Source organism: Typopeltis vanoorti, chromosome 13, assembly GCF_054136105.1.
Source record: "Typopeltis vanoorti isolate ZY-2024b chromosome 13, IOZ_Tvanoo_1.0, whole genome shotgun sequence".
In the NCBI taxonomy this organism is placed as follows: Eukaryota; Metazoa; Arthropoda; class Arachnida; order Uropygi; family Thelyphonidae; genus Typopeltis; species Typopeltis vanoorti.
Window position 1 is genome coordinate 115,004,006 of NC_143561.1, and position 22,095 is coordinate 115,026,100.

At 35.4% G+C, this 22,095-nt stretch overlaps 1 protein-coding gene across 3 annotated transcripts in view; it reads right to left on the minus strand.

Annotated features, from left to right (window-relative positions):
• Positions 1–18,431, minus strand: part of LOC150100482 (apicoplast pyruvate carrier 1-like) — a 227,937-nt gene extending 209,506 nt beyond the window's left edge. The window contains exon 1 of one of the 3 annotated variants that reach the window (XM_090402955.1): positions 18,321–18,431. The gene's annotated coding sequence lies outside the window, so the exon portion shown is untranslated. Of the gene's footprint in view, positions 1–2,189; positions 2,211–2,425; positions 3,035–18,320 lie in introns of those variants that run through there. The other 2 variants (XM_090402954.1, XM_090402956.1) reach the window with 2 other exon arrangements.
• Positions 18,432–22,095: the final 3,664 nt, after the last annotated feature.

The window sequence follows — 22,095 nt, forward strand, 5'->3', positions numbered from 1 at the left end:
GAATCAAAATACTCTGATAGTCTTTCTTGACTTGGAGAAAGCCTTTGATAGTACTGACTGGAACCAAATGTTTCACCTCCTAAAAACAATAAAGGTAGATTGGAGAGAGATAGAAGGCTCATATTTAATCTTTACAAGCACCAAGAAGCCCCAATAGAAACAGCCAGCAATAAAACAAAAACTGCAATAGAGAATACATAGAGGTGTAAGACAGGGGTGCTCTCTTTCCCCCATACTGTTTAATCTCTACATTGAAGATGCAATAAATAAATTGAAAGAACTAACAGAAAAAGGAATTAAGATAAATGGAATTGATATTAACTGGCTACAGTTTGCAGATGATATAGCAGTTATAGCTGATAACGAAGACAAACTGAAATTCACCCTGACAAAGATGGAAGAAATTTTCACACAGTACAGCCAAAAAATTAATTATAAGAAAACAAAACTATTAATTAAAGTAAAGCAAATCCAATGAAAATAAACCTGGAAATAAATAATAACCTAATACAACAAGTATCCTCTTTTAAATATTCTTGGAAGTCTTATCATAGAAGATGGAAGAAACCAATCAGATATTAAAGCACAAATAATCTTGGCTAAAAAAAGCATTCTACAACAGAAGAAACATTTTTCCAGTAAAGGACTTAGCACCCAGCTCAAAAAAAGGCTAGTGAAAACATACATATGGAGCATTCATTATATGATTGTGAGGCCTGGACATTAACAAAACAAGACATCAAAAAGTTAGAGGCATTTGAACTTTGGTGCTGGAGAAAGATGATGAAAATTAGTTGGATAGAAAGAAAAAGTAATGACGTTCTAAATATAGTTCATGAAGAGCAGTCACTAATGAACTACATCAATAAGAGAAGAAAAAGCCTAACACCATCTGAGGCATGGGGGACTGATTTCAGAAATAATGGAGGGCACTGGTATAAGGAAAGAGGCCACGAGGCACACCAAGAATTTCATATATAAATAACATAATGATGGTAACTGGCACTAAGAGTTATGAAGAGATAAAAAGGAGGTCACAAGACAGGATGTTATGATGTGCTGCTGTAACTGACCAATCTTCAGATTCATGTACCAAAGAAGAAGAACTGTGCATTTTGACAACTGAAATTAAATAATAATGGTGGATAGCAAGAGTGTGAGGACTATTCTTTACTTGGAGAGTGGTGAATGACTGGAATGGATTACCAGAATCAGTTGTGAGTACTTTTTCTATCAATGAACTCAAGAGGTAAAACAAATGGTGTGGATACTTTGGGTCTCCTCCAATGAGTATTCAGATTCCATGGAATGCCCATGCATTGATAATAATAATAATAATAAGTAAAATACAAATCTCAAAGGCAGTAAACAGGAAAACTGAATTGTTCAAGATTTCTTATTTACCATTAATTTGCAAATTTTCACTGGAAACAAACCTGTAATTGTATTTCTACATTTTAATAATTATTTTAGTTGTAATTAATTATTTTCATTAAATAATAATAATTTCTTATGTAACAAATTATTATTATTTTGCCTAAATTCTGTGCACTTGTTTTCTATTGCCCACTAGATATTCAGTAATCATTCTCTCATCCTTTTATTAAATAATTCCCAAAACTAGAATAAATCTAGTTTTACTGTATTTGTGGTGTTTATTTTTAATGATCTCTGGCCTGGACTATCCTTGTAGTTAACCTCTAACAGATAACCTGCCACTATTGCTAACATTTCTTAAGTGGTCTAAGTGAGAGGCATATAACCTATTTTCTAAACAAGTAGTACACTTGACTGCACACTATTTATTCTATAATATACAAAACGAAATTCTTAATATTTTCTTTAAATTCCTTTAAATGGGAGGGGGAGGAGAGGAGAAGAGGAAAGTATAGATTCTGGTAAAATATTTTAATGTGTTTACATGGAAGAGACTAACTTTACTGGCATCTTACGTTACTTTACTATGAGAATATAAGTAATTACCGTCTATCCCAAATATCGGGGTTTATGTTAGCATAAATAAATAACTCAAACTCCATCTGGTAGGTATGATACGATTTTAACTATGAAGATGATGTACGTTACAAGGATAAAATTTCTACGGCCCTACAAAAATGATTCAACGCTTTGCAATTAAAAACTCGTAATAATTCAAAATTATATTATATACAATATGAATATTTACTAACCATTCTTGCCGATCAATAATATCGTACCAAAGATGAAATTAATCCTACTTTTTTAATGGTTCTATAAAACAGCAAAGATTAAAAAACATTAACCGCAACAGGTGAAGTATAAAGCAGATATGGTTTGGCTACGTCAGATAGCTCAAATGCATCATGTTCGTGAACGTTTTTACTTTTATTAGTACATTATTATTAAACTTTATATACAATTCATAGAAATAAAATAAACATCTAACCTCATTATCAGTAACTCCAATTTCATTCTTCCCTCAAAGAAATTTATTCCATATGGTAAAGTACGACGGTCGGAATTGCATTGGGCACATTACCGTTGGAATCGTCATCGATCGATTTTCGGTTTCGCTATGTATGGCTACTTCTCCAAACACGCGTCCACACACATGCATACAAAAAATATACATATAATAAATTATCTACAGCCTTTTCATTCTGGGAATGGAATAGGAGGCATTACACTTTCCTCCGTAAGCTTTTTTCAATAATCTTTGTTGACAGCCAGCTTCACCTCTCACCATCGCCGAGATTGATTGCGATATACGTACACACTAGGTCTGCGCGTCCTCGCTTGCAATCAATACTAAACAAACTGCGTGAAATAATCCTAATACTAACGACATTGTATAATCTTGCGATTACTTTTAAAGATTACTTAAGCTACTAAATATACGAGAGAAAGAGCAAATGGAATTCCTTTAGCTGCCTGGAAAATAACATATACACCGTTCGCTTTGGGGTTGGAAAAGACTAACAGTTTGAATCTCGTTACGAAAAATAGTTATTTAGCTGGATTGTTTTAATTCAAGTAGTCAACCTTTTCGTAGTGAGGTAGTGGTTTTTTTTTTTTTTTTTTTTTTTCATCCCGCGAAGGGGATTTTTTCTTATTTCTTCTACAGCACAAGCAAACTAACCGGCTATCACACAAACAACTGTTAAAAATTGTTTGTGTAAATGTGTTTGTGTGATAGCCGGAAAAACATTTGTTAGATGAACGTACAAAGCGCCCTCCAGTGATAAATGCTGAAACTTCTTGGAGATGCTAAATAATACGGACACATCATGAACTTTGGTTCGACGTGAAAATATACAATTTACTGAAAGTGCTACTATATCGATCTACACCTAACCATTAGTATAGTTGCCGATCACTTTCTGAGAGAAAAATGCCTGGTGTATCTGTGTCAGGGATCAACTAACTCCAGAACCAGTTAAAAAGAAAAGAAGAGTTGCCTTGGTCGCGGTATAGAATCGAACTACAATGTTTATTTAAGCTTTCTAGTATAATGTGCCAAAAATGTAACCACAAAAGCTACGCATGAAGAAAGCTACCGTTTGCCAAGAATTTATATATTTCTTTAATCTTTCATCCAAGCACAAGAAAACAAAGCTTGCTCGTGGTGTATCTTCATTCATTTACTTTGTAGGACATTAATAGCGCAGAGGGTGAAGCTTGACACTTTTAATAATCCCTGTTGTCTGTTTCGGGAGCAGGGATGACAGAGGTTTGTGAGTTATTTTACCTCGACCTGAGGGGGGTGGGGGTAGGTGGTTATGTGGCGTCGTTGGGTGTTAGGATAGGGTTCCCATAATATTTTACTAAAATCTGGGACATTCTGATATCTTTACTTAAAAAACCCAGGACATTTTGTAAAAAAAAACGGGACATGTTAAAAATTAAGAAAACCAAAAACAAAACTGTTATATATGTTGCACTTTAAATTAAATACTGTTATAAACATAAATTAACATTAAATCCACTTTAAAAAAAAAAAGGATTATTAATCACAAACATATTTAATTAGAAAAATATTTATCAGACTTGTTCAAGAATTTTTTTTCTTTTGATATTTGATCATAGAACTTAGCACAAGAGAAAGTCTTAAAATATGTCTTTACAATGATTAAAACTTTTACTGCCTCAATTTTAAGTCTGTTTTTTTTTTCATCTGTCCAGAGCACATTTATTAATGAAAAAACACGTTCAACAGCTCCATTAGTTCCTGGCAGTGCTAAACGAAAACTAACTAGGCATTTAATACTCCCAGAATTTATACCCTGCTTTGTAAAATTAGCAAACATTTTACACCATTTATCACTGACACTTTGATCCTTCTGTTCACTCCACATTTCAAATTTGCTTTCACAATATTTTTTCGCACATACAAACTCATCAAATAAGTCCACAGTAAAACTTGGTGACACTGTCTGCATGAGGTTTGTGAGTTATAAATATGTAGTTTCTTGTATGTTCTTCCAAATCACAGGATCCTTTCCCTTCAAATTAATCCAATCCATAGATTGAAGAGGTGTGAGAAATGGTGTACACCACTCCTGAATATATTCAATACAGGTGCAGTAGAAATCTACTGCATAGCTTTCAAACTTTTCAACTGTTGTGTCCTTTTTCTAATTCTTGCAACTGTTTTCTCATAGTAGTTGTAAGAAACTTTTCTGCCTTCCTACAATTTAACCTTTCCATCAGTTTGTTTGTATCATCCTTCACTTCAATTACTGTTATATCTTACTTTTTAATACATTTACTGGTATCCTAAAAGGTTTCTAACTGGCTGGCAAGGAAATGCATTAGCGTAATTGAAAATGGATTTTCAAAGAAATTTTCGAGACTGGTAGGACATTTGGCAATAGAAAGAAAATATGACTTCAATGAAGAAAACAGGTCAATAAAACTCTGTATTGCAGGCAAAAGAGAGAGCCATCTTGTCTTGCTGCTACCCAAAACTCTGTCTTCGTGAATTCACAAAATGATTTAAGTTCTTCAACTCATACAAAATATATGTGTAAATGTTGGTAAATCTTGTTAATTATTAACTGAAGATCGATAGCTAAGTCTGCACAGCATTATGTATCACATGTGCAGGGCAACCAATTCCAATTAAATTGTTCACAGTGTTTTCTTGCATCTTGAAGTTTAGATTATTCTTTCTCTTCTTTCCACCAAAGTTTGTATTTGTATTATCTGCTAATATAGCAATAACCTTTTTCAGGATACCTAACTTCTGTAACACTTCCAACACATAAGAAAATAAAAGTTTCACCACCTAAATTAACTAACTCCAACACATTCACCTTCGCACCTCTTTCTGGATGATAGTATCTAATTACCAGAGGCACTAATTTCATGTCAAAGTGAATCGATTAGTACTGATATAAAACGAACTTCTTTTAGCTCTTTCCCAATCTGTTTTGTTGCTAATGGTGCAATAACATTGGTTGTTATTGCCTTGCAGTTTGTTTGCGAACACCTGAATTTATCGTTGAAAATTTTTTTCCCAATGGTTGTTGCAGATCCCATGGAGTTAAACCTGTGGTTATGCACCGCTGTGTGATACGCGAAGTTTTCTTCCTGCGCTACCAGTGATAACAGTTTTCCCCTTTCACTCTTGGTTTTCACAATTAAAAAATTACTTATGCTGCAGTCAGAAGCCGTACTTCGAACAGCAGCTTTATGTTTTTTCGTTTTTACGTGGTTGACTACGTCTGACCGACCACCATGCGAAATGCAAAATTTACAGTTACATAAAGTACATTGCACATTTTCATCTACACCTTTAATAAAAGGAAATTCTCTTCTAATATTATCATTAAATACTGCACTTACGTTTCGGCATTATAGGGATAGAAAACGATAAAAATTATAACATGCAAAGTATTGATCAAGTAAGATACTGTTATAACAGAAGCATGGGAAAAAAGAACAACGCCATTAGTTATTAGTTAGTTATATTATTTATAATACTAATGATTATTGTTACAAATAATAAATAAATAAAATTTATTATTATCAACATTGTGATAGAGATTGGTACTAAAAACGAGGTAAAATCCGTTTATCCATTTTTCCTGAAGGATACTTAAAAAGCGGGAATTTTGGAATTAACTCGGGACATTTTTATAACAAACGGGACGAATGGGAACCCCATATAGTTAGGATGGCTTTGGTATTTTGTTTCCAGTGGTCATTATCGTCGTAGTTTATGGCTTGTTGTATTAGTTGGTTTGGATGCATAGATGTCTACATAAAGAATTTTTCTGCTATGGAGTGTAGTAGTGAAGAGATGTGGGGGATATTGATGTCCCGGTGGATCTCGGCGTTCCTAACGAACCACGGGGTGTCCAGGATCATCAGTAAGCACTTGTTTTGTAGTCTTTGTAGCTTGAGGATATTTGTCTTGGAGGTATGGCTCCAGACTGGGGAGGCGTATATAATTGTCGGACGGATCACTGTCTTGTAGAGTAGATTTTTGTTTCTTGTGTTTAGTTTGCATTGTCTGTTGATCAAGGGGTACAGTTGGGCGATAACTGTGGATGCTTTGGTGCAGGTGTTCTTGATGTGGCTGTTGAAGCATAATCTTTTGTAGAGTAGCATTCCGAGGTATTTAGTTTTGGTTTTCCAGGCTATTTTTCTGTTGAACAGAGTGACGTCTCTCTTTGGGGATGCACGTCATCTTGTGAAGAGTATCGATGTGCTTTTCTGGGGGTTTACTTATAGTCGCCAGTCTGCAAACCATTTTTCTAGATTCTGGATGGTGAATCGTAGGGGTGCTGCAAATTTTGATATTTTATCCAAACACGTATACACTGTACTTACAGTGTGTATGTATATTTCAAAATTTGCAGCACCCCCACGATTTCAAGTTATGAGCTGCCACTGTATAATACACACAACAATCTCTGTTCCAGAAATAGTTGCATCACCTTATTATTCAAAGCTAATGAGGTGATCCACCTTTTTACTACTTGTATATGGGAAATATATGCCTTCTCCAACAACTGAACCGTGGTATTGTCCTGAGTCTGGCTCCGATTGATGAGGCCTCAATAAAGATCTCTTTTGGGTTTGGCTCCAACTTATGACATTTTATAATATTTATTTCTGGACTTGCTTGCTTCCTGGGGAGTAGAAAGGCCCTGTTCGGTAGTGGGTTTTTGCCTACCACTGAGTGGAACCACTGCTGAGTTTCCTGTACTCGATCGATTCACGTCAGGAGTGATCCTTTAGGATCACTTAGTAAGATTTAGAGTGATCTTGTTGATCTCTGAGCATTTTTGGAGAGGTATCCCTGCACTTCAATAAAGATCAAAACTAGTCTGGATATTCAACCTCCATTAATGCATAGCATTATGTATGTATCAGAAAAGAAGAGTGGTTTGCACTATGAAACATTAAGTAGATTAATGTGGAATCATCAGCTTCTATATACAAGTAGCATAATCGTGAAAGATACTTATTAGAAGCTTTGTTTGCTTTCACTAGTTTGGTGGAAGCGGCATTTGCATCCTCTGCGCCAAACCGCCGGAAGAAGTTCAAGTCTAGTTGCTGAATGGTGGAACTTTTTATAGGCCTTTCTTCAGCCAGTTCCCGAGTTAGTTTATTTCTGGCACGGGCAAGCAGGTTTTTCATCCCATAAACTCAAGAAAATTGACAATAGAACCCACATTATTTCAGACAATAGCACATGTGGCCCCTAAATTTCAGTTCCTTATCTACTATTACCCCCACATCTCTTATTTCTTCAACCTTCAAAAATATATCCTCACCAAGCATAAATTCTGCATCCCATCTTTCCCTTTGTTTTCTAAATTTTAAAACCTTACATTTTGCAACATTGAACTCACATCCTCATTTCCATGCCCAATCACGCAATTTATTCAAGTCTTCTTGTAAGGCCACAACATCTTCATTACTCTTCATGGTTCATCCCAACTTTTCATCACCTGCAAACAACTGAATATCTCCATCCAAATCTTCACCAACATAATTAACATACAGGTTAAATAGTAATGTCCCTAAAACAGAGCCCTGAGGCACTCCACTAGTGACTTTCCTTTTTCTGGATATCGCACCCCCATACACAACTTGTTGATACATATCAGATAGCCAGTCTCTTATCCAATGCACTAATCTAATATCCAACCCCATCTGCTCTAGTTTGACTGTCAACTTATCATGAGGTACTCTATCAAAAGCTTTTGCGAAATCCAAGTATATTACTGTGTATCCTTCTCCTCTGTCCAAGGAATCAGTCACTTTATTGTAATAAGTAAGTAGATTACTAAAACATGACCTCCCTTTAGCAAATCCATGCTGTCCATCAAAGATTATACCATTGTTGTCAACCCAACTCTGGATCCTAGTTCTCACAAGCTTCTCCAACAACTTAACCACAACACCTGACACAGAGAAGGCCTATAGTTTGATGCTTGAGTTCAATCACCTCCTTTATGACGTGGCACAATCTTGCCTTCCTTCCACTCCTTAGGAACTTGACCAAGTGCAAGACTTGTATTAAAAAAATATGTCAAGGCAGGTGTCAACTCTCTGGCACATTCCTTCAGAATATGCGGTGATATATTATCAATTCCCACAGCCTTATTAACATCTAGTTTACATAACTCCCCATACACCTCTTGCTCACTTACAGTCAGTCTCTCCTCCCCATCATCTACTGCTCTCACTCCCTCTATGAAGTCACATTCACAAGATTGAAAGACCTTTATGAATTGCTCATTAAGTGTCTCCACCACACATTCTGCAACAGCTGTCTTTATACCATTTTCTCCTCTCAATGCCATCCTTCCATAATCAATCTTTCTTTTGCTGGCTACATATCGAAAGAACTCCTTAGGATTCTTTTTGGCTTCATTAGCTAACTGCTCTTCATATCTCTCTTTAGCTATCCTCACCAACTAAGTCACCTCCTTGCCTGATATTTCTAGACCTCATGGAATTGGTTGTTTCGATTTCTCTTATGCTGCCTCCACAGTGTCCTCTTTTTCTGTATCGCATGCTTAATCGATACTAAATATCGATACCTACAGTAATTTATTCAGAGAAAATATTAAATACATTTTGGCAGCACTTGCGTCTCAGATGCGGCGTATGATCTGCTGTAGCGTTAGTTTTTGTTTTGACTATATGCTAACCAATGCCTTTTGTGTTCAATGCAGGTGGTTTAAATTTAACAGTTTTTAAAGTTTAATTTTTTAAAGCTTTAAATCTCTCCTTGCAATGTCAAAAGGCGAAACTGCAGTTTTAATGACGATCTCCAGAAAGAATTCAAATTTATTAAACTGGACAAGCTGTGTAGTGATGGAAAAAAAGTGATATGCCAATATTGTAATGTCTCCATATTCTGTTGGTCATGGAGGTAGAAGCGACATCTACATAGCCAGAAACATGAGAATGCTGAAAAGACTCTCCCTTCGTTTAAAAACATTAGCTCGTTTATGCTGAGATGTGATGGTGATAACCAAAGTGATAAAATTGCAGCAAGTGAAGCTCTTGTTGGTTATCATATTATGGGTCACGGCCAAAGTTTTTGCGCAAATGACTGCTTGTCGACATTGATCAATAAAAGTTATGAACCAAAATTTTCTTCGGCACGTAGAAGCAATAATTACTAACGTTTTATCACCATACATATTGGGCAAAGTAAAACGTTTTTTATAAGTCTTACTTTTTCATTAATACAGAATCTTACATAATCGCCGTCCCGTTTTTGCCATCCTAATGTCCCGTTTTTGTCTCAAGGAAATATGGTCAGCCTAGTTCGGTACCACGAGATGGCCCGTCTCTGATTGGCTACCAGTGGAGCCCGAAGTGCCCACTCGGTCTCCAATAGTAAGATAGGGTTAAAAAGCCTTGCCTACTCCCTATAAGGGAATAAAAGGCGTTAACTATTTTTTTTTATATAATTTCTTAACAAGTATAGTTTACATTTTAATCAACTAAAAGAAGAAAAAACTTTCTACAATCGGATAATTCACAAATCAATATATTATTTTCTTATTCTAGACAATATACAAATCTGTGAGGGCAGAACATGGCCGCCTGGCTGGATCTCATAACAATTTGTCATTGTGATTAGATCTGAACAATGAAAACTTTTATTTCATTTATTTAAAATAATTAATAAATCCGCTAACGCCTAAAATTTCCTTATAGTGAGGGCGATGCAATTTATAACTAAATTGTGAAGATTAGTAGGTAGCTAACCTGCAACTCTTAGCTAATCACAGAACAGCTGGCTCAGGGCTATTAATGACTTTAACTAGTATACCTGGGGAGGAGAGTGCGGTAAACAACTGGACTACAGCTATCTCGTGGACCCTGACCTAAATACTATATGTATTGTCAGAAAGCGTAAATTCTACAGTCGATTTCCTTGAGTTTACGGGATAAAAAATAAACAGGAGTTTCCGTGAGGAACAATCTTTCCCAACGTTGTTGTAACATATTATCTTAAGCTTTAAATAAAACTTACACACCTCCATTGGCGGCCAGTGAAATTTTAAGTGGGGGTGCTGCCAACTTAAATAAATTAACCAATTTATTAATAAATAAATCTGTAGATTTATTTATTAATAAATTGGTTACTATTTAGGAAAACAAGATTTTTTAAATTATTTTGTACAGGCAGCTCCCCGACTTAAAATTTCACCGGCCACCACTGCACACACCTCTCAACTAAAAAGTTCCAAAATAGATAGGTATGGAAACTTTACATTTCAGAGATACAGCCCATTTAGTTATAAGCACGAAAACGACGCTAGCCTACAATATAAATAGAATGCAAATAAGCAAAAGTCGTTGGTCTGTTGGATGAAAGTACTTCACAACTGATGTTCGCAGTGACCTTTGTTGCCAACTGTAGCAGATGAGACATCTCATCGTTGACAGCCAAACTAGTGTACCAAGGCTGTGCATGCACGTTCAATGTACTCCAACTGCATCAGTATTCTTTAGTGAGATGAAATGTATATCAACGATTTCAAACTGCCACAAAAATATGATTACACAGAGTTTAGATCAAGTGATTGAGGCGGCTACGTAACTGGCCCACCAGGATCAGCCTGTCTTTCGGGAAACCTCTGATCAAGATACCACCCAGTCTCACAACTGAAATATGGAAGAGCTCTATGATACTTGAACAATGCTAACATTCAGAACATCGTAGAAGGTGTTTTCTCGATGATCTTGCAAGAAGTTAGGGTACAAAGGTTCTATATATATATATACCTGTTTGAGAAAACAGTCTATTAATCTGTCTCCAAAGAAACCGGCCCATAAGTTGATAGAGAATTGCTGCTTATGCTCTTATTGAATTACCGAATGTGAATTTTCAAAGCGCACGTGTGAGTGTTGAGATAATTGAAAATTCAATTCGAGTACAGAAATGGGGAAATCATTGGTTACATTCACACTGCTGAACCTACTGACAAAATACTAAACGAGGATGATGATCATCTGGTGGCTAAGTTTTTGGTGTCCTTAGTAAATTAATAGCTATGCTCGTTTATTTATTTTTATTTCTAGCGTGCCAATTAGTAAAATACCCTGACAATAACCTCGTTCTTACACTGGTGCCCTTGTCAACTACCTCAATGCCATAACTTTTGTACACTACCATTGAAATGGTAAAGTAATGCCGATTTTCATGCAAAAACTGCAGTACAATTGCTTGAGAGTGAGACTTTTTCCACTGCAATTCATTTGTTATTGCATTAATTCCATGTGACTAAATATATCATGTTTGCCTCATTTGGGGGAATTTCATTCTTCATTCTCCCATCCATTTCGAGGACAAACTGTGCAACGCTTATAAAGGCGGTAATCAAGACATGCCAACATTCGAAAGCATGGAATTCTGACAATGAAATCACGAGCGTCGGCAATGGACAGATACCAAGGAGTATTAAATACGAATGAGCACAATTCAAAAGAAAGTAGTGGACTAGCGGGACGGCGCAAGTCTCTGTGATTAAACCACTCCTATTTAAGTTGTACATAAACGATACAGGTAATAATTTGAAAGGAAATAAATATTCAGCTATTTTCCTATACAAAATTTGGTAATAATATTTAAAGGACGTTAACAGCATGACCAAGCGATGATGGATACTACTGTAATCTTGAAAGGTGTGTAGTTATGTATTTTGGAAAAAAAAAGATCACATTGGTATAAGAATAAGATTTTGTACTACACTGACGAAACTGTACTCTAGGAAACTGATGTAGCTAGGGACTTTTCTGAGGGTATCGGTAGACAGAGAGTTGAAGTTCAAAAGACACATTGCAAAAGTAGCCAGATAGGTCATATAATTACTTTGAAATTGAACCAACATGCAAGGATAAGGAAATTATCATTCCACTTGATAAGACTTTCATTTGGTCGATTGGTAGAGCCTCTGCTACTTAATGGCTCACGCAAAAAGTTAAGCAAGTTTGAGCTCCGTTAGTAGTTGGAAGGGATCCAATTGTTCGATTCTGTTGACACACTCTCCCTCGATGAATCTTTGGACTACCTGGTGGTGTGACATAATAATAATAATATGGTTCGCAAGTGGAGAGTGTACAGGTCTGGTCACTTAAGATGTTGGGTATAAAAATGTGATCACAGGATATAGCAGAAAGCGTCCAGATTCAGTTGTAAGGTGCAGAATAAGATTTTATTATTCACACACGACAAGAATCGAAATTATAGCAGTGTTTCCTTGGTGGTCTAGCGCTATGAAAGAATAAACCATTGCAAATGAAATATATATGTGAGAGGATAGTTTGGAATTACCCTGCACACACACACACACATATATATATATGAGAAACAATTGTTAGCAGATCTTATGGTACGAATGTTCTAAAGGTTTACAGAAACCATTCGTGGGTGGTAGGCAAAGAAAAAATCACACAAAGATTTATAGTAAATTTGAATTCGACCGTCTATTCATTCTCGCAAAAACTCAAGTTTCGTAGAGGAAAATCCTATTGCTCCGCAATCTTCATCGTGATATAGGTTCTACAAAAAGTTTATGTGCAAAGCCACACTATACAGTGAAGAGAAATAGAATTTTCTGACTTGCATGAGTAGCACTGCAGGCTAGAAACTATACTCATATGTACATGAATATAGTTTTAATCTAAAACCTACAAAAAAATATAAATTTTGAGAATATTTAGTTACATTTTCATAATGCATGTTAATTCTGAACTCACTTGGTTTCTGAAGAAATGACAATTTTAAATGAATCCTGAGAAGCCCGTATGTTACTTAAGTTCGAATCCAGTGTTACATGAATGCGAGAGAGAAAAAAGACCACCATGATCACAAATCTTGTATAGCTTTACTAATACACAGTGTCTGTTTGACGCTACAACTTTGTTGTCAATATCAGGTCAGACCCCCTTTGGCTACTATTACAACCATTGGGATAGGCAATCCCAGGAGTCGGGAACCTTTTTGAACCAAAGAGGCATTCCAGCAAAAAAATTATTTTAAACAAAATTTTGAGAGCCGCAACTTCAATTCGATTTTTCCTGGTGACTCAAAGTTGCAGTTAGTTCAAACTTTGTAAATTTGTTTTAATTCAGTACTTCCAGATATCCAATACTACTAGAGCCTGTGTAGCTCAGTAGACAAAAACATGCAATTTATTTCTTTTTTTTTTTTTAAATAAATTCTGTACATAAACTTGCTTAAGAAATATAGCTTACACACCAAGATATATTTGCAAAAAGCATCAGCTGCTATTTTAGTATTACTTCAAAATAAATGCAACTTATTTTCCTCAACTAAAAGACAGAAAGAAACCAATACATTACAAAGACTTAAGTTGGAGCAATTGCACAAAAATTATAAAGATCATGAAATGCAGAAATTGCTCCCATAATATACACATAGACACAAAAAAAGTTAATCTGAATAACAAGCCTTCATTTATCTTTGCTTTAAGAAAAATAAAGTTTTTAAGAGTGACATTTCAGTATTGAAAAACTTAAGGGATGGATCATGTCTTTCAAGTAGCACATCACTTCTTGAGACAACCTGATAAAAGATGAAGCAAGTTTTATAAATTATAAAATTATCAATTTCAGGAACTCTTTCTTAGTGCATACATTAGTTTAGCTATTTCAGTGAAAACGTAAGTTTTTTTGTTTTTTTTTCATTCTTTATTAATGGAGTGGCGTTTGCACGCTACGGCGCTTGATCGTACGAAGAAAGGATTTGGTGGTTCAAATCTAGTCGCCGACTAGAGGAAATTTTTCTAAGCCTTTTTTTCGACCGGTTCCCGAGTTAGTCGATCTCTGGCACGGGCTAGCAAGTTTTTTTCTCCCGAAACTCGGGTTTTTCGTTCGGTAAACTCAAGAAAATCAACCGTCGAACCCACACTATTTTCAGACATTAAAAATATTGTGTTAGGGACCACGAGATGACTGCACTAGCTTGCCGCCATTTCGTGCCGATTGGGTGGGAAGATGCAAAATAAAAAATCTCATTAGTGAATTTTAAATTAAAACAATCAAATATCTATTAAAATACATATCGTATTTTTGTTCTGACTAATTATTTTTGCAATACAAATTTTGACTTTTTGCAGTATTACACTTACTTAAACATGTTTTGTGATTAAAAACTTCAAAAAAAATCAGCTAACGCCTAAAAATCAAAAATAGCTTGCCGCCATCTTAACTACGTACCGATGAATCAGTGATAGCCAGCTATCTCTCTGATTGGCTACCAGTAGAGATTGAACTGCCCACTCAGTCTCCAAAAGTTAGATAGGGTAAACGGCCTCGCCTACTCCCTATACGGGAACAAATAGGCGTTAGGGATTTCTGAAGTTTTTAATCACAAAACATGTTTAAGTAAGTATAATACTGCAAAAAGTCAGAATTTGTATTGCAAAAATAATTAGTCCGAACAAAAATACAATATTATGTATATTATTTCTGGGAAACTCCCATGTTACTCCTCTTTATAAACTATTATGATTACAGCTATTTTGCCTGCTTCAGTTTAGTAGTACCCTTGTTTAAATTTCATTGGCTATTTACTCATGGATTCTTAGGGCATTATGAGTGTAGATGTACTAAAAAGTATATGTAGCCTAAGGAATAGAAAATTGCACATACCTTTTTTCTGGGTGTTGTGGTTGTTGTTGTGTTTCTGGGCGTCATCTGAACACATTGGGAAAAGTCAGGCTTTTCCCAATGTGTTCAGATGACGACCACGAATAGTCGAAACGGTCCACACCCCGTCAACCACCTTTCCCCTTCCCCCTCCCTATTTTAAAAAAATTAACCCTTTCATTTTTTCCCCACCCTATATAAAAGTATATGTTTCTATATGTTAAGAAAAAAACCCGGGTTTTTCTAACTTATTCTACCAAACTGCCTACCCCCCCCCCCACACACACACTCTGCAGTTTTCGACATCGCAGACTGAGGAAAAGCCACAACACCCAGAAAAAAGGTATGTGCAATTTTCTATTCCTTAGGCTACATATACTTTTTAGTACATCTACACTCATAATGCCCTAAGAATCCATGAGTAAATAGCCAATGAAATTTAAACAGGGGTACTCCTAAACTGAAGCATGCAAAATAGCTGTAATCATAACAATATTATGTATTTTAATAGATATTTGTTTTAATTTAAAATTCACTAATGAGACTTTTTATTTTGCATCCTCCCAGCCAATTTACTTAAACTGTCTTGCACTTTAATGGTAATTCGGCTTTCAAACTTTCATCAATCAATATGTTCCTATACATATTTTTAATGTAATTCATTGAAGAGAAAAACTGTTCGCAATTGTACGTTGTACCGAGAAAAGTCAAAACCCCAAAAGCAAGTCTCCTGGCATTTGAATAATTACTTGGGAAAGAATTCCAACATTTAAATATAATTTTCTGTGGTGTTTCTACCAGTTTCCTCATTTTCAATTTGTGCTACTATTTGCTAAAATTTTTGTACCAAGATGCTTTTATTCTGAATTTTCAGAAACTCCATTTGTAGTTCTGCAATTGATATTTCGGGAAAAGCTTCAATATCTATTAATTTTAAATTGCAATTTAACGGATGTAATATAAATTTCATCATCTGCTGGTGTTTTTTAAATCCTGAAATCTGCTTGTAAATGAATCTAAAATTACAGTAATCATTTCAGTGAATATTTTGCAATCAACTTTTTCTTGATTTAAATTCAATCTATAAATTTTTAGATTTTCAAAATATATACATTTTTAATCAGTAACATCTTCGAAAAACACTCGTAATTTCTGTTCAAAGTTAAGGTCTTCCTCTAGTAATTGTAACGCTGTGTTTCCCTTTCCTTAAAACTTCAAATTTAGCTTATTAAAATGTTCTGTCATATCAAGCAAAAAAAAAAAAATTTGTATCCATTCTCAATTACTGAGAAGTTCCACATGATTTACGTTATAACTTTTAGTGGTTAAGAAAAAGAACTGAAAAAAAAAAACGTTTTAATACTTTTCCTCTTGATAACCATCGTACAGATGTAAATGTCACTAAATCTTTATGTTGACTACATAGTTCCTCTAAAAATGTGTCAAAAAGTGATTGATTCAACGCCTGAAATCGGACGAAATTGATCATTGGCACAACAACATCCATCACTCTTTTCAGTTGTGGTAATAATCCCAAAGCATTTGCAACTAAAGCTTCTTGATGCAAAATGCAATGAAATAACTCCATGTGGAATATGAATGGAGAATAATTTAACAAACCCTTTATTTTAAGCAATCATAGAAGGTGCGCCATCGGTCGCAATGCATACTATATTATTAATATTTATATTTTTTATTCAGTAAACTTGTTAGAAAGTTTTCTGAAATATCTTGACCTGTAGTGTGTCCTTTAAGTGTTAGCAGATCAAGAAGTTCTTCTGGAATACCGGAAGATGTGATATATTTAACCATCATGCAGCATTGTGCCATATCGGAAATATCATCTGATTCATCAACCGGAATAGATATAAAATCGAGAGAATTAATATTCATAAATTGCATATTTGAAACTTCTGCAGAAATTGTTACAGTTCGTTCGTTATCTCACAGAAATAACGCTTGCATGTATGCAATTTATCTGTAAGTGACATTGCCCAAACGGGCAGTGTCGGAATCACTTGTAACGTGCAAGCGCAAACGAATATCGGCGAGTCTAGTTGCAATTAGCAGAACGTGATAATTCCGACACTGCATTAGATCGCAGCACATTTGTTTCGTAATCTAAAGCGTTAATCGAACAATTCCAATTATTAAGTATTCAATCAATGTCGAAACATAAACTGTAACCTTTAACATGTATTGCATTTATATAATGTTGGTAAGCATTGTTATTATTTATAAACACAAAAAAAATTAATTTTTTCATTCTTTCCTTGAGAATGCTGTAGTGCTTATGTACGAGCCGCCACTGACACAACAGGAAAGGGCCTATTCCAAGCCGTTGCCAATGTGGAAAGTGCGGAATTGTCCAAAATGCCATGGTAGGATCAAAGTTTAATGATTCAGCCACAGAAACCAACGGGCCCAGTCCAAAAAATGAAAATAAACCCCAGACCATTATGGTACTGCCTCCAAATTTCACAGTAGATACAAGACATTCCTTGTATCGTTCACCAGACATCTGCCAGATCGTGTACCACGATTCATCGCATCACGGAACCCTCTTCCATTGACCCACAGTCCAATGATGGTGTTCTTTGCACCATTCCTGACGATGCCAGTCATTGGCAGGTGTTATCACGGGCTTGTGAGCAACAGCACGACCATGAAACCTTCCAACGAGTGTTCTGTCATTAATATCTATTCGACCTCATGCGGAAGTCGTTTGCGATGGTTGACTGATGATTTACTGTGACGTGCATGAGAATTCGCCGGTGCCAATTTATCAGTTCGTCGAGGGGTTTGGTAGTTCCATTACGTTTTCACTTCACAATAACCTCGCTGACAATAGACAATGGTGCGAGTAATGTGGCAAAAATTTCTCGCACCGAATGACCCAACTTGCGGGCTTCGACTATCACACCACGTTCGAACGGACTCAACTCTTTTCGTCCACTCAACTTATCCTGACGGCAAAGAATGTCTACACTGCTTGCGTGCCTATGCTTATATAGCTTTGCGGACGTATATCGCGTCACACGGGCAAGCACCGTAGAGCAACGGAGGTGTCCGGACACTTTTGGCAACATTGTGTATGTTTTATATTTTCTTTTAAATACGTACTTATGTATACAATCAATATGGAGATCCCGTTCCAAAAAATGAATAAAAATATTTGTACTTACACGTACGTAGCTCTAAGATGATTTTTGGAATTTATATCAACAAATACGCGTTGCACTAACTGCTTGTGGTAGTCAAATAATCGAAAAATAGATTCTTCCAGTAAACGTACATTACGTTTAATGTAAAATAGTAACAATAAGACAAAACAGCGGGGATCAACCGCGATAATCTTTTAACCATGGAAGTCTAATAATAATAATCATAATCTAGCTTATCTCAAAAATTTCCGCATCGGCGGTAATGGATTAGATGAGAAACGAGTGTGTTAATTAGAAGCATACAGTGCAAAGATCATTATTCGTAATCTTTCTTTCGCAAAGTGTTTAGATAAAAGATTACATAAAAATAATTAAATCATGTGAATTGGCTTTTGATAACATCGATGAAACTAGTTAAAAAAATATATCCGCCATAAAGAGGAAAAAAATTGAATGCTCGAGTTATAATCGTCAAAGAAAGAAAACTTACTTGGAAAAAAAAAAAAAAAAAAACTACAGATAGTATTTTTATGGTTATTTAGCCTATTTTTGTTTAGGAGTAGTGCTCTTATAATTTCATTGGCAAATTTTTACTCAAATTTTAGGGCATTACTGATGTTTTATATAGACAGATGTATGAAGAATATATAGTAGGAATAATTCAGACATACCTTTGTAGGATGTTGCTGGCTCTCTTCTTATTCAGCGGTGTAGTAACATACGTTCATCTGCTGTTGAAGGAAGTATGATGAAAGGAATGGGAGGGTTGGAAATGTGGGGGGGGGGGGGGTAGAGAGATGTGGGAGAATTATTGGTGAGGCAAAGGGTATGTGAACACTTTGAAAAAACCGGGTTTTTTAATATTAAAGGTGGACAGAGAATACTTTGGGAGGGGTGTGAAAATAGAAATTTTTGGGGAATGTTATGATGGGATAAGATCAGGTGTGGGAGTAATGGGGGTGTGAGCCATTTCGACAGTGCGTCGTCTTCAGAGCTCATGGGGGGAATGGAGGCTATGCCATGCCGGCTTGGTGTTTCTGTCTTTGGTGAATATCTGTGTTGTTTCCTATTGGTCGAAGTTGTGACCTAATTTTTATGTTATGGAACTTCCAACTCTCGGAGATTATGTAGGGCCAGTGGACGTTTATCTAGTTTTTGTCACATTTTATGGTTATCATTTCCGATATTCTAAGCATTGTTTCGTTTTCTATTATTATGGCCTTGTCTATTTGTGAGGTATGTTTTTGTTCAAGGGCGTGGTCTGCTATTTCTGTTTTCCCTGTATTTTGTATTGTTTTTCTTTCGGTTGTTGCTTTTTTTGTTTAAATGTTCTGGAATAGGAATGTTGCAGTCACTGAAGTGTTCTTGTAGTCTTACCCATAGTAGAACCTGTGTAGGTGACATCACAATCATATTGGCAAGGAAATTTGTAAACCACAATTAAAAGAAACACACATATTAACCACAGTGAAAATTATTTACTTGTAAATATTTCATCCTAAGTATCTTAGGACATCATCAGTACAGTAGTTTAAACAATAATAGGAATAACATACAGTTAGGGCACATGATTACATTAAACGTGCGTAACGTGTTATAGAAGTAAAAAAAAAAAAAATTATTTAACATAATTTTGTATGACAATTTCCCATACTTTAGGAATAGTAAGAACGTCATTGCGGTTTAAGTTTGGTCTGTGTAGTAGGGCTTCAGACCTTCCTTTGTATAAACGTTCATGTTTATATAAAGATCTATGTAAAAGTTTAGACTTTTCCCAATGGATCCTATGGTTTGGATTTTCAATTCCGTGTTGAGAGAGGCCAGATTTCTGCGGTTTAAAAAGATGAATGTGGTCTTGATGTTCCGAGATGCGTTTCTGAACAGCCCTACCTGTCTGTCCAAAGTAAGACAATCTGCATGAGCATGGAATCTCAAACGCCAGGCAACATCAAAGGTGAGAGTTTGTCCTTAGGATAAGGTAACAAGTTGTAAATTTGGTTGATAGGTTTGTAAGTAGTGGCAAAATTGTATTTCTTCATAATTTTAGAAAGACGTTCGAAGATGCCTTTGACGTAAGGTATGGGAATCCTATGGACTTAAAAACAGAGCTATAACAATTTGGTCTAACCAGCAAGCTCTGAAACAGTAACTAAAAATCATCAGCGACACATTTATAAATAATGGTTATAACAAAAATACTATTAATAAAGTGCTTCATAAAACATCATCAAAAAAGAATCTAGAGTATAGTAAAACCATAGCCATCCCATACATTAAAGGGTTATTAGAAAAAATCAACAGAATCCTACACCATCATAATCTCAATGCCACCTTTAAACCACCTACAAAACTTAAAAACATATTCAACTCCTCTAAGGATCCTCTCCTCCCATTGGCACATCCTGGAGTTTATTGCATCCACTGCACCTGTAACTTACTGTACATTCATGAAACAGGACGTACAATCCCTATAGGTAAGAAAGAACACATAAGACACATTAAATATAACCATTTTGGTGAAGCAGGCCTCTCAGAACACGCTCTCAACACCTTACACCAAATCGACTGGAAAAGTACCCACTCTTTACACCATACAAAAACCTGGTATGAAAGAAAATTTAAGAAAGCCTGCGAAATTCTGATAAACCACCCAAATATCAACAATAATTGTGGCATGAAAATTCCAAGAATCTGGATGGCACACATTCAGCCTATTTAATATTTAGTATCCAGCATATTTCAGGACTCTAGGCAACCTTCAGCTAGTATTGAAAACCATTCATACCAACTAGTTGGAATTCATATGTATAACCATGGTGTTAATATATATATATAAATATGGACTTGTTGTTGCTCCCAATGTAATTTTACAACCAATAAATAATATTAATAATAGGACTGTAGCGTTGATGTAGTAAGTTTTTTTATCACCAGAGGTTAGGCCAATAATTGTTGTAACAGTTGGTCAGTAACTTTAACAAACCATGTAGATTGTAGTGCAGCTTGTTTCTCTATGTATAGTATATATGCTTCAGAAGATGACCTTGATATAAAGGTCGAAACGTCAAATGTGAATTTTGGTTTATATTAAACTAAAGTTTTACTCAAACATAGTAGTTGTCTCCATAATTTTCCAAAATGTATATGACACAGTATACATCAAAATGTACTATGGGATGCAATGTGACTTTTAAAATACCACATTAGTATATAAATATGATAGGACTTTGTAATCATCACACCCTGTGTAAGGTACATTTCCTCCAGGAACATTCATCAAGTTTTGAAATAAAATCTGGACTCTGCCAAGGAGATGCTCTCTCACTAACTCTGTTCAATCTAGTTTTGTTAAGTCATTAACTAAATGAACAATGAAGGATGGAAATAAATGGAGACAGCATAAGAGTCTCCAACATTCTCATGAGAGTCTCCAAGAATAATAATGCTATCGGCTTATGCCGATAGCATTATTATTCTTGGAGACTCTCATGAGAATGTTATACACACTACATCTAATTTAATCAAGGCAAGTAAGACTATGGGTCTTGTCATAAACAAGAACCCATAGGTTCAAAGATCCATCAAGATCAACCCAATTTGGTTGTTAATAATTATATCTTTAAGCAAGTGGATAACTTTAACTTGCAGTCAAAGTTTTAAAACTCCTGAAGTCTAGAATATTATCACGAAAATCCAAAGAATATGAAGTCTAGAATATTATCAAGAAAATCCATGTTTCACAACCTATGGTTGTGAAACATGGATTTTCACAGGATGTGCCATGTTTCACAATCTA